Below are 15,428 nucleotides of genomic sequence, written 5' to 3'. Positions count from 1 at the left end.
GCTTCCCTCTCCCGATGAGACCCGCCACCTTTCACACAGTCTCACACAGTTTATACTTCTCCTTTATACCACACAGCATCGTGTAGTGGTTACAAGTGTGGACTCTGAAGTCGAAATGCCTACATTCAAATCTTGGCTCTGCCACTCACTGGCTGTGTGCCATTAGGTAAGCTGCCTAACCTCACTGTGCCTCGGTTTCCTAATGTGTAAAATAGTGATAATAGTCCCTACCTTGAATTCTCTTTATGAAGATGGAATGGGTTAATATTTATAAAATGATTTGAACAATGCTGGGTATATAGTAAGTGCTAAGTAAATGTTTGTTTAATAAACTCGGTGGATTTAGTTTTGTTTCTTTTTCCCAAATGTAAGTTTTAACTTACTATTTTATGTCACCGAAGTGCATTATTGTGACCTTAGATATCAGATACACAAGGTCAGAATAAAGAAGGCAATTATTACTACCACTATTATTAACACAATTGATAGTGAACATTTGGTGAATGTTTGCACCATAGTCACAACCTTATTAGGCATTATCTAATTTAATCTTGGTAATAACTCCTAGAAATAGATATTTGACCAATGCCCATTTCTCAGAGGAGGAAACTGAGGCTCAGATAAACCTAAAATAACTCACCCAAAGTAACAGCCAGGAAGTGCTGGCTCAATCCCAGGGGAACTGAGGGGTATGCAAAGTCCTAGATCACTTGAAAAAGTTTGCAAACAGTAATTGAGATCTAATGCAAATTGGTGAGGATAGTGTGGTGGCTATGAAAAGGTACCTCACAGATTTCTGACTGATTTCCACCCACCTCCACACACACCATACTGTGAGGGTGAGCTAGACGCAGTCAAAGATTTTAGAGTTGGGAAAGGGAAAAATACTAACTTTATAGTGGAGAGACCTGGCCGATATGACCTTCACCAAATAACGAACTGTAATATTACCTGTGATGTCATATAGATCCACTGTGTCCCCGACATGAAATGACAAGTAGGCCACGTTGCCTTAGCTGTATTCTTTCCAAAAACCCGTAACCCAAATCTAACAACCCAAGTCTTGTACAGGAACAAGAATAGACACACCCAGATTGGAGGACAGTCCACAGGATCCCTGGTCAATGCTCACTCAAGACTGTCAAGGTCATGGACAACAAAGAAAGACTGGCAAAACTGTCACAAGCTAAAGAAGACAGGGTGGATATGATAACGAGATGCACTGTGGTGTTCTGGATTCGTCCTGGAACAAGAAAGAAACACCGATTGAAAAGCTGATGAAATCCAAGTCAAGTCAGGAGGTTGATTAGGAGTAATGTACTCATGTCGGTTTCTTGGTTGTAACGAATGTATCATGATAATGTTAGGTTTTAACAATGGGGGAAGTGGGGTGAGAGGTATACTACCCTTGCAACGTTTCTGTAAATCTAAAAATATTTCAAAATTAAAAGTATTTAAAAAGTACTCCCAGGGATTGTAATTCAATTGGTTCAGGATACAGCCTGGGCTTCAGGATTTTTAGAAGATCCCAGGGCATTCTGATGTGCAGGCAACGTTTGGACAACACGGATCTACATTCGAAAGAGCTACACAGTTGAATGGTAAAGCCAGTGTCTCTAAGTAAAGCTGTGACCATCACAGAAGCAGCTGTTAGGCCGTCCTACTTCTCAGCTACTGGTTTCTTCTCTGCAATCACAGAGCAGGGGACAGGAAGAGCCACTCCTTGCTAATAGGCCCTGTTTATTCTCCATTTATTCTCAGAAACAGGAGCAGATATCTTTGGTGGAAGATTCTAATGTACTGGTTAAGTGCACCTAATCCTAATCTCCTTTTATGCTGGCTAAATGAATATTTAGATACAACCTTCCAGAATGCAGTGAATTTATTCCTGGGAAGCTGGATGAATGGAATACCCATAAATTGATTCCTATTTTAAGTGTACAGTGGGAGTTGATTATTTGGAGAGCATCTGTAGGCAACGAGAGGTTTCTCCTGTCATAGGCCTCCTATGTTAACACATTTACTGTTAGAAATGTGGGTCCTATGCTTTCTTGCAGCAGGACACTTTCTTAGTCTAGGCCTCCTCCCTGTCCTCTCTCAGTAAAGTCATGGCTACTATAACAGATGCTGGAGGTGCCCTGTCCAGAGTCCTGTACTTTCCACTGGCAGGTGCATCTGTTCCCCAGATGCTGGGCCTGACATATCTCAGAGTTTACACCTGTGACTTCTCCTGAGCCCTGCCCTTGACAGACAGGAGTCCCTTCCCTACCGGGAGTTTCCAACCCCTCCACCCTGTGCTCGCCAATGACTGACCGGTTCAGGGCTCCCAAAACCTGCCTCTCCAAGTCTCAAGGCAGGAGTCACTATGATGCAATCCACACTCCAGGGCTCGTCTGGGAGTCTCCAGCTGCAACCACATCCTTTCTCCTGCCCCATTCTTCCCCCCTCACTTTCTTATATAGGTTTCACTTGAGAATCCTCCCTTACTGAATCACTTGCATACACATTCTGCTGCATTTAGGGAATAGATTTAGAATCAGCTTCTCTTCTGCTCCAGGGGGAGACTGTGGGGACAGCATTTAAAGTTTTACGCAGCCCCCCATGGTGCTCACCCACTGGCCATTCCTGTCCAGCTGGGAGCCCCTCGTAAGGAACGCTACCTCTCTGAGTCTCAGTTGCTTCACTCACAGTCATACTCTGGAACTGCAGTCACCTCCTCGGAAGGCTCCACTCTCACTCCACTCCAAACCAGAGTATCTTGTAGAAGATATATCAGATCATATCAATCTCCCTGTTATAATTCCAGGGGCTCCCCAGTGCTCTTGGAACAAAAGCCAATCTCCTCTGCAGGCTGCCAGGCCCTGGCTGACCTAGCTCCCTCCTAATACTTCACTTTCCTCTGTGCTTCCCTCCAACGGCGTCAGCCTATTGCTGTGTCTTGAAAGCACCCACCTTGCCCCGGCTTCAGGCTTGGCATGGACTGTCTGTAACGCCTGTCTACAGCATCTTGTGACTGGCCATTCATGTCATCAGGCCTCAGCTTAAACACCTCCTCCTTGGAGAGACCTTCCCTAATCTGTCTCTCACGACCACCTCACCCTATTTCAATCTCCTGCTTAGCCACCATCCCCATCTGATATTTTTCTTGTCCATCTGTCTGTTTGATGTCTGCCCCTTCCCTAAAAGGTAATCACCCTGAGAGGAAATATTGCCTGGCATGTTCACCCCTGTTTTCTCGGTGCCCAGAGCAGCGCTAGGCCTGTAATAGATGCTCAGTAAACACTTGGGGAGTGGCAGAAAGAGGGAGGGGAATTGATGGACGCTGTGGGCTGCAACTGTGTGTGATGAGGAAGATGAGGTTGACGAGGAGCTGGGGTGCAGAGCCAACTCCACGTGCTCTGAGGCTCAGGAGACACTGCCAGCTTGCCTGTGAATCACAGAACACAGATGCTGCCCTCACTCCCTCCACTGCACCCACCCTGCCCTCCCATCCTGATCCCTGCCTTCCCAGCCAAGGCCTCTGCTGTTTTCTTCGGCCCAAGAACAGCTTTGTCAGGAAAGCCCATGTTGGCCCTGCAGTTCACGCTGGGCTTCTCTAGAGCAGGGCACACAGCCCGAGACTCTTGCCTGGCTCCGTGGAAGCTCAGTGAGGCCACAGGGCATTTCCATTACGCTGGCAGCTGCTTCGCAGAGGCTTTTCTCCAGCTCATGTCAGGGACCCCCAAAGCCCGCTGTGATTGCTGGCTCCACGGAGCAATTGAAGCCATTGGCATCACTCCCCAGGTCGCTAATGGCAAATGCTGAAAGACTGAATGCTCCAGAGCCCCCTGCCTGCTCTTCCAGGGCTCTGCAAGCCTAGCCTCCTCTGGAGGGATGATTGTAGAATGAGGCAATCAAGATCAGAACAATGAATGCAGGCCCCAAGTCAGGCAAGGGGATGGGCCTGCAAACATCACAATTACCCACTTCAGAACAAGGCCTGGCTGCTAAGAAACGTTCGTTCGGGAGGCCTCTGGCTGTGTGATGTGGACCAAGCCTCTCCGTAAGGCAGGAACACGTGCAGCCTTCGGGGGAGACGCGGAGGATGGCTGAAGGAAGCAGGATCACGCTTTCCTGGCGTGGAGGGTGCCATGTTGAAATGAATCCTAGCATTTCTGTGCCCTGGTGCCCAAGTTCTTTATAATCTCGTTCTCTTGAGCATGGGAGGCACCTGTGAGCCTGACAGGATGCCATTCTGTGATTAGTTACGATATATGGAAAATGTAAATGCGTCCTGCATGTATGATTAAGACTTCTAATCACTCGATTTTGAGGTATGTAAAAAAGGAGATTGCCTGGGCTGGGCCTGACTTAATTAGATGAAGCCCTTAAAAGAAGGACTGGCCCTTCCTGAAGAGAGAGATTCTCCTGCTGGACTTGAAGTTAGCTGTCATGTTGTGAGTGGTCCCCAAAGGGGTCACATGATGAGGGACTGAGCGTGATCCCCAGATGACAGCCAGCCAGGAAACAGGGCCCTCAGTCCTGAAATGCAAGGAACTGAATTCTTTCAACAACCCGAATGAGCTCGTTGTGGAGAAAGCTGCAGATGAAAATGTGCCCCAGCTGACCCCTGCACAGAAGCCTTGTGAGATACTGAGCAGAGCGCCCTGCCATTTGGGCCCAGACTTGTGATCCCCAGAAACTGTGAGGTAAGAAATGTGTGTTGCTTTAAGCCACTAGGGTTATGGTAACAGTGTTACACAGCAAGAGCTAATGAATACAGTCGGGCTCCAGAAAGTCCCCTCGGGTTCCTGCTGCTGCCTTCCCCAAATCAGAAGGCTCTACCCTGTCTTGTCCTCCTCTGCTGCTTTACTTAGGGAGGGCTCATGGGACATTGTGAAGTAGCATAGAAGCTTTGGCCCAAGGCTCCGCAGGTTCCAGGGATGGCCACCCCACTGACTAGCATGGTCATATTCCATATTCTGGGCATATTCCTTGTAACTTCCTGGAACCTCAGTTTCCCTGTCTGTAAATGGAAACATTACAATTACCTACTGCATTTGGCAGAGTGTACAGCAAATGACTTCATATGCATAGAGTGCTCAGTTAGTGCCTGGGAGCACACAAAATTTGTAATGACTTTTGTAATTCTTCCCTGCTTGTACACCTGCCTGCAGCCACCAAATTAAGTCTACTTAGTACTTTAAAAAGACCTACAGGCTTGGGCCTAGAAAGAATTCAATTGTGTTTCAAAGCCAAAAGTCTTAGATGAATGTCCACTCTGTCTAAATATAGTATCTCCTTCATTCTCTTTGCTCTTCCTACTTTATATGTCTTCAGAGCATTTACATTACCTGAAATATCACCTATGATGGGTGTCTATGAATTTCATATACGTATGCATGAAATCTGACTATTGTCTAAAGCCACAGAGGTGGCATGGCATGCTCGGTGGTTCAAAAGAACCCGGAATTGGAATCTAAGGTGGGATTTAAAATGAGGTTTGAATGACTTGAGACCCGTACTCTTTCTTCTCCATAAAACACTTTAGATTTTGCCATTTAAATGGTTCATTTGGAAGCACTGTATAAAATTTATGCTCCCTGAACTATACCAGGACATTTTCCATCAATGACCTCTGTCACATTCTTTCAGTTTTTTTAGGTCTAGCTTTACTTTTTGTTTTCGGCCTATGATGGGTGGAGAGAATCTGCCACTCACTGATAGTGGCTTCTGAGCCCCCACCTGAGATGGTGTCAGCATTGATGTGTTATTGATATTATTATTATTGAGATGGAGTCTGGCTCTGTTGCCCAGGTTGGAGTGCGGTGGTGTGATCTTGGCTCACCGCAACCTCTGCATCCTGGGTTCAAGTTATTTTCCTGCCTCAGCCTCCTGAGTAGCTGAGGTTACAGGTGCTGGCCACCACACCTGATTGACTTCCACAGTTTTAGAAGAGACAGGGTTTCACCATGTTGGCCAGGCTGGTCTTGAATTCCTGTCCTCATGTGATCTGCATGTCTTGACCTCCCAAAGTACTGGGTTTAGAGGTGTGAGCCACTGCACCCAGCCTATTGATATTTTTGAAATAACAGTATGATCTTTATGAAGTTGGATATGTTGGCTCTAAAATGGAGTCGCACAGCATCCTTCTGCACCCACCCATTCCCCTTATATTTTTGGCCACCTGGAAACAACAGTTTTGTATTTATTACTATGGAGCCCCCCTGAGACTGCTGGAGCTGCCACCTCCCTCCCACTCCCTCGCTGCCAGGCTAGAATTAATTACTCCCTCTTTTAGTCATTGCCACATGGCATCTTAGTTTTAAAATATTAACCACAGTGAATCAGGGCTTACATTGTGGCCTGGTGCTTATGAACAAATCGTGTGGTTCAATTTGCTTGGGGTACACAGGTGAGGTCCGTCCTAAGCCTGCAAGGTGCTGCAAAGAAATGGTTCCATGATTTCTTCCCCACTAGGATGCCAGAAGCAGCAGGGTCCACCAAAGCACCTGTTGTATGTGGGTGGAAAGAGACCAGAACATGGGTGGGTGGGTATGAGTTGGAGGGAGCTTAAGGACTTGGAGAGTCAAAGATGTGTTGAGCGTGCAGACAGTGGTCCCAGTGCCCAGAGTAAGGAGGCCTGGAGGATGAGAGGGATAGCCGCTTCCCCAAGAAAGGATCTGGAACACTGACAGGACATCAGTTAATTCCATGGAACCAACCTGAGAACAAGAGATAAAGGAACAGGAGAGATAGGAAAGGAAGAGGAGAAGGATTCAGGAGAAATGGTGGTATGGGGGCTGTATATGGCTGAAACTTTTCTCAGCAGGAGAAAAGACTCCTCACCTAATTGGGGTGAAGCTTGCTGTGGATGGAGGTTGGGCTTAAAAGTGGATCTGCATGGGAATCTCAGCTTTGTTATTTTTAAGCTGACGGACTTAAGGTAATTTACTTAACCTCATTGCACCTCGGTTTTCTCAGCTATAAAATGAAGCTAATAATATCCTGCATGTTGCCCTGAGAGTCGGATGTGATGATGATGATAAAAAACTTCATCTCAGTACCCTGCACATTGATATTGAATGAATGGTACCCAGTAGAGACTCAGTGAATAAATGAAGGGCCAAGCTATCAATGTGCCGAAGCTGGAGACAGCTGTTGTGATACTTGGGGTGTCTGGTGGTAACAATTTGCAAAACTATCGCCGGCAGTTGGTGCCCACCATATACCCATGGCACTCAACTTTTCTGTATATTCTAAGGGGCTCTTCTGCTAGTGCCTCTACTGCAAGTAAGGCAAGACTCATTGCCTCAATCTGAGTTGTAGAGTTGGTCCCCTGCAGGGCTGGGTGCAAGTTTACACTCCTGGGAACAGCCCTTAGCCACTGAAGGATGGGAGTTGGTGCGTAATACTCCGGCCTCCTTGCTTTTCAGGTGGGGTAATCCAGGCATGTTGTACACTCTCTTCGAGAGAGGTCCCTGACTGTGCTGAGTCCCAGCAGCAGGCAACCTGCTCAAGAGTGTCCCCTGTATTAGCTTTCTTTGAATCTCTGTCTAGATTCTCCACTCCCCCTCTGCACTTCCTAGGATCACCTCCCAAATAAAACGTGTGTACCCTCATCCTTCACTCAGGATCTGCTTTTGGGAGGGCTCAGCCTAGGACAGCATTCAAACCAAAGAATTTAGAAGTCTTCAATTTTTTTTTCATTTTGAGGCTCAGTAAACTGAAGCTGGTGCAGGAACTGAAACAGACAGTTCTTCCCCAGGCCTCATCTTTAGGAATCTTCTAATTGATATCTGAAGTGAGTTGAGGAAATGTACAGCCAGGTGTCAGAATGCCCTTTGGAAGCGCTAGGCTAGGTAGCTGGGTGAGTCAGCTGTGCCCTGCTAATCCCTGGAAGAGCTAAGAAGAGGGCTCTGGTGGGACCTGCTGTGAGGCTTCCATGCAGTTGCTTGGTTTGTTTTCCATGACGCAGCAACACAGTTGAAAAGCCTTCACGGTTTTTTCCATTGCCTCCTCCCTTGGGTTCCCACTTCCAAAGCGCTCATTGGGTAGAGGCCTGGCTGAGAATTGTTTCTAGCATTATGGATAGCTCTTGTAATTAGAGGAGAAAGCAGAATTTGCTTAAACAGTGAGGACTTCTGGAGAGATAGAAAAAAACTTGAAATGCAATTGTCTCTACCAAGACAGGTTCAAGTGAAATTACAGATGAAGCAACATTACCGTAAAACAATAAGATGCTGATCCCTTCCCACCCAACCTTGCCAGTTTGAATCCAGAAAGTCTTACTTATCCTCAGTGTTCAAAGGAGAAAATTTCCCCTTTGACTTCCCCTCTGAATTAATCAGATACCTGGGTCTGTGGTTCCTTAGCTATGCTGGAGAGATGAACCTAGACATTCAGGCGCCCTCTTGGACCAAGGATATCCAAAGTTAAACTTGAGGGCTCCAAGACTTATGGGCACAGGGTGATAATAAGCCAGGTCTAAGTTTCCTGGTTTGTAGAACTTAGTGGAAGATGTGTAGTTCCAGGATGGATGGGCAGAGCCCATCTGTTTATGGTGAAGTGGAACTTTCTCTGACTTATGCTCCCAAGATTGGTGGGAACTGTGGTCGATTTTTTGTAAATATAGTTGGCATAATTCCCCTCCTAGGATCCATAATCCCCCTTCCACACTGACTCTGTGCTTGGCCACGTGACTTACTTTGGTTAATGAGATAATAGCAAATGTAGCCTCAGCAAAGACTTGGGAAGTGCTTACACATTGGAGGTTGTTCTCTCTTGCTGTTCTGAGAAACTCTGTAACTCCTGCCATGTCTGTATGCCAACATTAGGGCTAGCCTGTTGGATGAGAGACATGTGGTCCAGTCCCTGATGCCCTAGCCAAGAGCCAGCAATAACCAGTAGACATGGTTAGTGGTTACTGGCCACCAAGCGGGCCCCACCCAATCTACCAGTTGACTGAAGAACTAACTTGACCCATAGACCCATAGGCAATAAGAAATGGTTGCTGCTTTAAAACACTGAATTTGGGGGTGGTTAGTTATACAACAAAAATTACTGCTTCAGGGCCAGCCATTTTTCACTGGCAGCTGGATGACATGTGGACCCACCCCTCCCTCCACTTCCCTGGCTTTCTCCCATCCCGCCACCCACAGGGGTGCAGGAGAGCTCGACGCTGATGTCTCATATTGTTTTACAGTTGTTGCAGATATCTAAAAATAGCATATATTCTCATTACCACTTTGAAATTATGGTAGTTATTAGACTTAACACTCAATATTATTATTTAATGCTTTAATTACAAACCACATGTCACTAATTTGGCTTTTCTAAAAATATTTTAATAGCCATATTTAAATAAAATCAGTTTCCTTTATATCCCCATTTATTTATTTTTATTTTTTAATATTTATGTTTTAGAGCTGAGGTCTGCTCTGTTGCCCAGGCTGGGGTATAGTGACATGATCGTAGCTCACCACAACCTAAAACTCATGGGCTTAAGCAATTCTCCTACCTCAGTCCCCCGAGTGGCTGGGACTGCTGGGGCATGCCACCATGCCTAACTAATTTACTTTATTTCTTCAGAGACAGGGTCTCACTATGTTGCCCAGGCTGGAATGCAGTAGCATGGTCCAGTTCAAGGCCACTGAACTCTTGAACTCTTGGACTCAAGTGATCCTTCTGTCTTGGCCTCCCAAATAGCTAGGATGCAGGTGCATATCATCATGCTCAGCTAATGCCTATTGACTTTATTTTATACATTAAAAAAATATCACTCTGAGAGTAGCTTCAGTATGTCTTCGCCATAGTGCCAGTGGGATCCATGGGAAAAACAAAAAGTTAAGAGCACTTGAATTCAACCCAGATCAAAAAACATAGTCTATTTAGTGCGATTTATTTTTCTAATTGTGTTTCTCAAAATGCTGACATAACTTATGAAGACATTCATAGGAAAGAGTTGTGGTAAAATAACCAAGACACTTCTAGTTACTTCTGATCCTGGAGGATTATAAAGCCATGAAAAGTTTCCTAAGTTTGGTAAGCAACGAAAGCAAACTCCAATGCCTATAGGAGTGGGAGGATAATCAAATTTGTGCCTTGGGCCAGTTATATAAACTAGTGGTAGGCTTTGTGGGAAAATGGAGAGAAAGTACCCTGCCTTAAGGCATTTCAGATTAATGATTTTGTAAATCCAGAACTGTCCAAATAAAATACATTTGTGGGTAGTATTAAGCCTATAGAGCACTAGTGTTCCATTTGTGGATTAAGAGCAAGATTGGGGAACTGGACATCTGGTCAACCTTCATCCCTGAACTGGCTCTGTCATCAAATAAGTAAATGATCTTTTCCAGGGCAGTCAAATTTCTATGTCCTAATTTTTATATCAGCAAAATGGTTATGGTTTCTGTATTGTCTTCCTTTCCAGAACTGTCAAAGTTAAAAAAAAAATAGATCCTGGGGGGAAACAATTTGAAAAAAGAAACAAGGATCATGAAACATATGCAGAGTAAATCAATGCAATTGTTTGCTAAGTGATCGGATAAAACTTAAGTCTGTCTGTATAGAACATGGTTCTTTTAAGTCACCAGCCTGTCAGATCCAAAAGAGGAACTTCAAGGATTGAGTGGACCTTGCCTGCTCACTGAGAAGCCAACTCTGATCCATTGGGCCAAAGTTGTTAATAAATTTGGAGGAAAAAGCACAGGAAGGAGCCACCCATAGGAGTCTCAAGCCGTAAAGTGGAGGACTAATTTCCAATTCAATAATACATAAAAATGTACATGCAGGCAAACCAAGTTGAAAACAAGCTCAAATAAATAAAAAGGAAGGAAAACAAGACTCCTGAGATACAAGAAGGGAATAGAACGAGTTCAAGAAGGGAGACCATGAACTTGAACCTAAATTTGCTGGTCCAGAGGCACAGTCTTGTAGCTGAACAGCATCTTTGGGCCCAGTTCGTCCACCTCAAGAAAGAATCTGAATAGGGTCTGTACGTTCTAGGGTCTGTACATCTTCCTGGATCCAATTATCCAATTAGATGCCAACCCTTAATGCTGTTTCTTAATGGACCAGAGATAACTCAACTTTATACTAGGCCTTTTTGGTGATTGATGGAAAGATGAGTTTTAGTTAGTAAATGTAGAGGAATGAGATTCTCCCTTTCCCTTCCTTCACTGCGTCCAAGAAAATTCGCGACAGGTTTAAATACTATGGTTGACTGGGTCAAGGGATCACATTCATATCTTCTTCCTCTGGGTTGCATACATTTTCATAAAGCTTACATGGGATGTGGCCTAAGTAGGTCTGGAAGGAATCTTAGGCTTAATGGGAATTTACCACCTGGTTTACTATCCTGTGATAGAATCTGGTTTGTCTCTAATCGTTGAGTCATTGAGCCTACACAGGGCATAGGTGCCCCAGCTCATCAGTATATCTGTGCACATAATATGGTCCGGACAGAAGGCAAAATGAGCCAAAGGAGAAAAGACTTGACTCAGAGGACCAGTTATACCTTGTTTTCTGTCACTGTAGACGGTTTGGATTTTATGAAGTTCTTTTGTCTCACTGTATCCTTTAGCTGTAAGTATGCCTAGTCATGAAATCTGGGAGACAAATGAGAAAATGATGGGAAAGCAGATCTATAGGATTCACATCAAGGTTAAATTTATTTTTATTGTTGATAAATGATGGGATCAAGTGCTAGAGTTCTGCTGATGTTATAGTGGCAAGGGGGCATGAAAATCATTGATCCCACAGATGCTTTGGTCTCTGCTTAAACGCTGCCTCACAGAGATGCAGTCTCTTAAATCTAAATCATCATTTCACCTCCTTGGGGCATCACTCAATGTCCCTGTCCTACATTATTTAACTCATAGTATCGTCTTTCTCTACTAGAAGGTAAGCCCTATGAGAACAGGACTTCTACTTTGTTCTCTGCTTATTACCATTGCTTAGAACTGTGCCTCAGCTATGGTGGGGGCACAATCTGTATCTGATGGATGAATTGTAACACGGAGTGAACATCCTGCAGAAGAGGTTACTGGGTCTCACCCTAGAGTTTCAGATTCAGTAGGTCTGGGTGGGGTCTGGGAATTGCATTTTGAACAAACTCCTGGGTGATAAGAATGCTGCTACACACCATATTTTGAGAACAATGCCCTAGAGTAATGTATCATTGACTGTGAAAGGTCATTGCACTTCAGATCTTAAATTCAAACTCAAGTTCTCTCTCTTATTCACTGTGTAGAAGAAGGAACCATTTTCTTCCTCTGAAAGACTCACCAATTCCTACTTTGTCCCATAAAATGGGAACCTCCAGTCTTTGGGAAGATGAGTGTTTAGGATGATACTCCCTCCACTCCTTCCTTTACTTGCCCCTCCCACTCCCAACTAAAGTATTCTGTGAGATGGGAAATAAGCAGTGAGCAAGTATAGTTCAGTTCTCCTTGGCTTTTTCTCTGGGATCTGCCTGCCTACAGCAAGTTTGCATTTTCGGCTCCCCCAGATGGTATGCTTCCAGAAGCAGGTTCTGTCACTTGGGGTAATGGGCGTGGTTGGGAAAAGGAGGGAAGGGTCTATGGTTCTCTAGTTATCTTGTCTGACTACACACATTTCTTTAGCCCATTCTCCTTTGTGGGTCCCAATGTCTAAGCCTGGAACAGAATTGGAAAGGAGTAAGGAAGTCCAATAATCTGACTTTGGCTGCTGGTTGTAATCTTTTCTTTATTTCTCCCCCCCTCCAATACTGCTTAACAAAATGCCTAGTATTTTAATCACTAAACTCTGTTTATGTATGAACTGGTTTGTCAGGGAAGGGTGGTGATCAGTGCCTTGAATCCACTGTAGGACCTTGATCAAACAGCATTCTCTCTTAGTCAAGTGTGAAATGTAACACCTGCCACTCAAAAGGTTGCTGCAGAAATTAAATACAGAACAAGCAACAATAGACTAACGTAATATCTGCCACATAGTAGATGCTCAAAAGATAGTGTGAGTTTCAAAGTCTTTTCCCAGGAAGCTCTCTTGTACTGTAGAATTTCTCCCCAAAGCAGAATTTGAAGTCATTGCTCTATATAGGGTTGCTTTGGAAGCCTTTTCCAACTTTAGAGAAAAATCATTCTGTGGATGCAGCTTAGGAGCATACGTTCTGCTGTTTATGTAACTTGCTTGTACAGGTTTTATATTTATCGGTTTATGAATAAAACTCAAGGTTTTGACAATGAGATGATGCATGTAGGAATCTTGTACTCAAGGCTGGCTCCAAGAAAGAATCTGGGTTTTCATCTCTCTGCTTGTGTATTGTGTGCACGTATAAAAACACATGTCCTCACACGATATTTAATAAGAAACCTATCCCCACCCCCAACAAAAATCCTTAACACAAAGCTGAATATAAAATGAAGCCAACAGATGTAGCTTCAGTAATGGTTCACTAAATAGCGTACAGAAAATTTCTTTTTCATAAGATAAAGAATAGCAGGGAATATTGCATATTCTCTCTTTAACTCCTCAAGCATCTTTAAAATCCAAGATGTAAAGGAAGAGGGGACCAGTGTTTAGTTAAATAACAACTGGGCCTCTTTGTATATCTAAGCATTACCCTGAGGAATAGGTGGTCATTCCCAAAGCAGAGATGCTAATCAAAGGCATTATTTAATCCGCCCCCTGCTAGAAAAACCAGACTGTTGACACGTTTCCCCATTTTATTATGCATGCTGCTCAAGCTAAAAAATAATGCACTACCAAGACTTGTTTCTTTAAGCAAACAACATAATCAAGAGGGAAAGAAGCACATGGCCTTCATGTAACCTGTGATAAAGAACCCCGGAAACCTGGTATGGCAAATAGCAGGTAACTGAACATAACAACAGTCCCTTCCTCTTTCTCAGAGTGGTGGAGGTAACTACTCCACAAAGCATTGGCTCCTTTAGGTCTCGTGACAACCACTTGACATATATGCATGGCAGCAATTGCTCTCATTACAGATGTAAATAAAAGTGAGGCTCAGTTCAGATTAGGTAAATTGTTCAGGGTTATACAATTGAAGTGGCAGAGCTGGCATGCAGCCATCTGACTCTCCATCCATTGCTCAATGAACTTGTTTGGACACATAGTTTCTCTGGTCACTTATACCACCATATCTCACCTGGCTATTTACCTCAGAGGACTCAGCTTTTTAGATTTGGCTGACTCATGTTCTACATATCAGCAGTGTGCTTTCTGAGAGGAACTCATGAATTTTGTGCAACTCAAGGGATGATTTATGGGGTTGTGGGGAAAACCATGGACTTTGCAGTCAGAGACAAGCGTTCCAAACTCTTTTAAGGTTGCCATGGAAATTAAATGAAATAACATACATCAAATGTCTAGTGCAGCACACAGTAGGCATTTAGGAAGTTAGTTACTTTTTTCCTCGTGGTCATTAAGTGGTAGTATCTTCAGTCTTCTCTGAAGAAAGTAGGATGAAGAGTGACTAACCCATGATTTCATGAGAAGGAATGGGAAAAATAGAAATGGAAAATTCAGTGCTCAGTTGGTGAGGGTATTTTTCTAAGGACAAACGGGACTGATTTCCCAAATTATGCCCAGGCTTATGATTCTCTCCCAGGTAGGAGGAGACTGACTATTTGAGAGGAAAAGTCAGAGACTGGTGTCTTTGAAGGACCCTTTTAAGGAAGCAGAACCAACAAGAAAAACTTGTGTCCACCATGCCAATTCTAACAGTGCAGCAGCAAATATGTGACTCTGAAGGCAAGAGTTAGCCAAACCCATATAAATCTACCCCCCCCGTGACTATATATCTCAAATGGATATGTAAAATATCCTTTCCATCTTAGTAAACAGTAAAACATTTTAACTGTATATTTCATGTATGCTAAACTGCTTGACTTGAATGTGAAACTGACTGAAATTGCTCTTAGTGAATGGCTTTTAATCTCTGAATATGAACCTATTTTAGCAATGCCTTTTTTGAGACTCTTCTGATCCTTCATTAGCATTTTAACTCCTGACTCATAAGTGATAAAACAACAGATCAGAGTATTACACTATTTGCCATAGTTTGGCAGCTAATTAGGGTAAATCAAAGTACTTCCTTGGGACATAATTTCATTCCAGTATTTAGGATGAATCTATGTTCAAGCCTACACAACAATTCCTGAGTTATTCCGATCATAACATTTGATCAATAAAAGGTGGAATTACTTACAGTGGTAGAATTCTTTTCTCTGCAAAGGGGTGGCTGGTATCCCCATTCGCTCACTTATTTCCTGCATACATGGGTGTGACAGGCACTGTTATAGGTGCTGAAGATTCAAAGAAAGCTAAGATATTACCCTTGCTTTCAAAGACTTCCAAAGTCTATTAAGGAAGAGAAATACATAAGTAGATAATTACAAAGCAGTGTGATCAATCTTACGAGAGACAGGAGCATTGCTTATTGG

General features: G+C 43.9%; 1 protein-coding gene across 8 annotated transcripts in view; it reads right to left on the bottom strand.

Moving 5' to 3' along the window:
• The window catches only part of SNAP25 (synaptosome associated protein 25), an 88,213-nt gene that overhangs the window by 64,481 nt on the left and 8,304 nt on the right, over nucleotides 1-15,428 (bottom strand). For 2 of the 8 annotated variants that reach the window (XM_035298368.3, XM_008995747.5), the window contains exon 2: nucleotides 15,194-15,345. The exons of 2 other annotated variants lie outside the window; for them this stretch is intronic. The gene's annotated coding sequence lies outside the window, so the exon portion shown is untranslated. The remainder of the gene's footprint in view (nucleotides 1-15,193; nucleotides 15,346-15,428) is intronic. 4 more of the 8 variants (XM_078371341.1, XM_017971957.4, XM_078371342.1 and 1 more) reach the window with 2 other exon arrangements.

The sequence above is a fragment of the Callithrix jacchus genome, chromosome 5, assembly GCF_049354715.1.
Source record: "Callithrix jacchus isolate 240 chromosome 5, calJac240_pri, whole genome shotgun sequence".
Taxonomy (NCBI): domain Eukaryota; kingdom Metazoa; phylum Chordata; class Mammalia; order Primates; family Cebidae; genus Callithrix; species Callithrix jacchus.
Note: the sequence above shows the minus strand (reverse complement) of the source record. Positions and strands in the feature narration are given on the sequence as shown.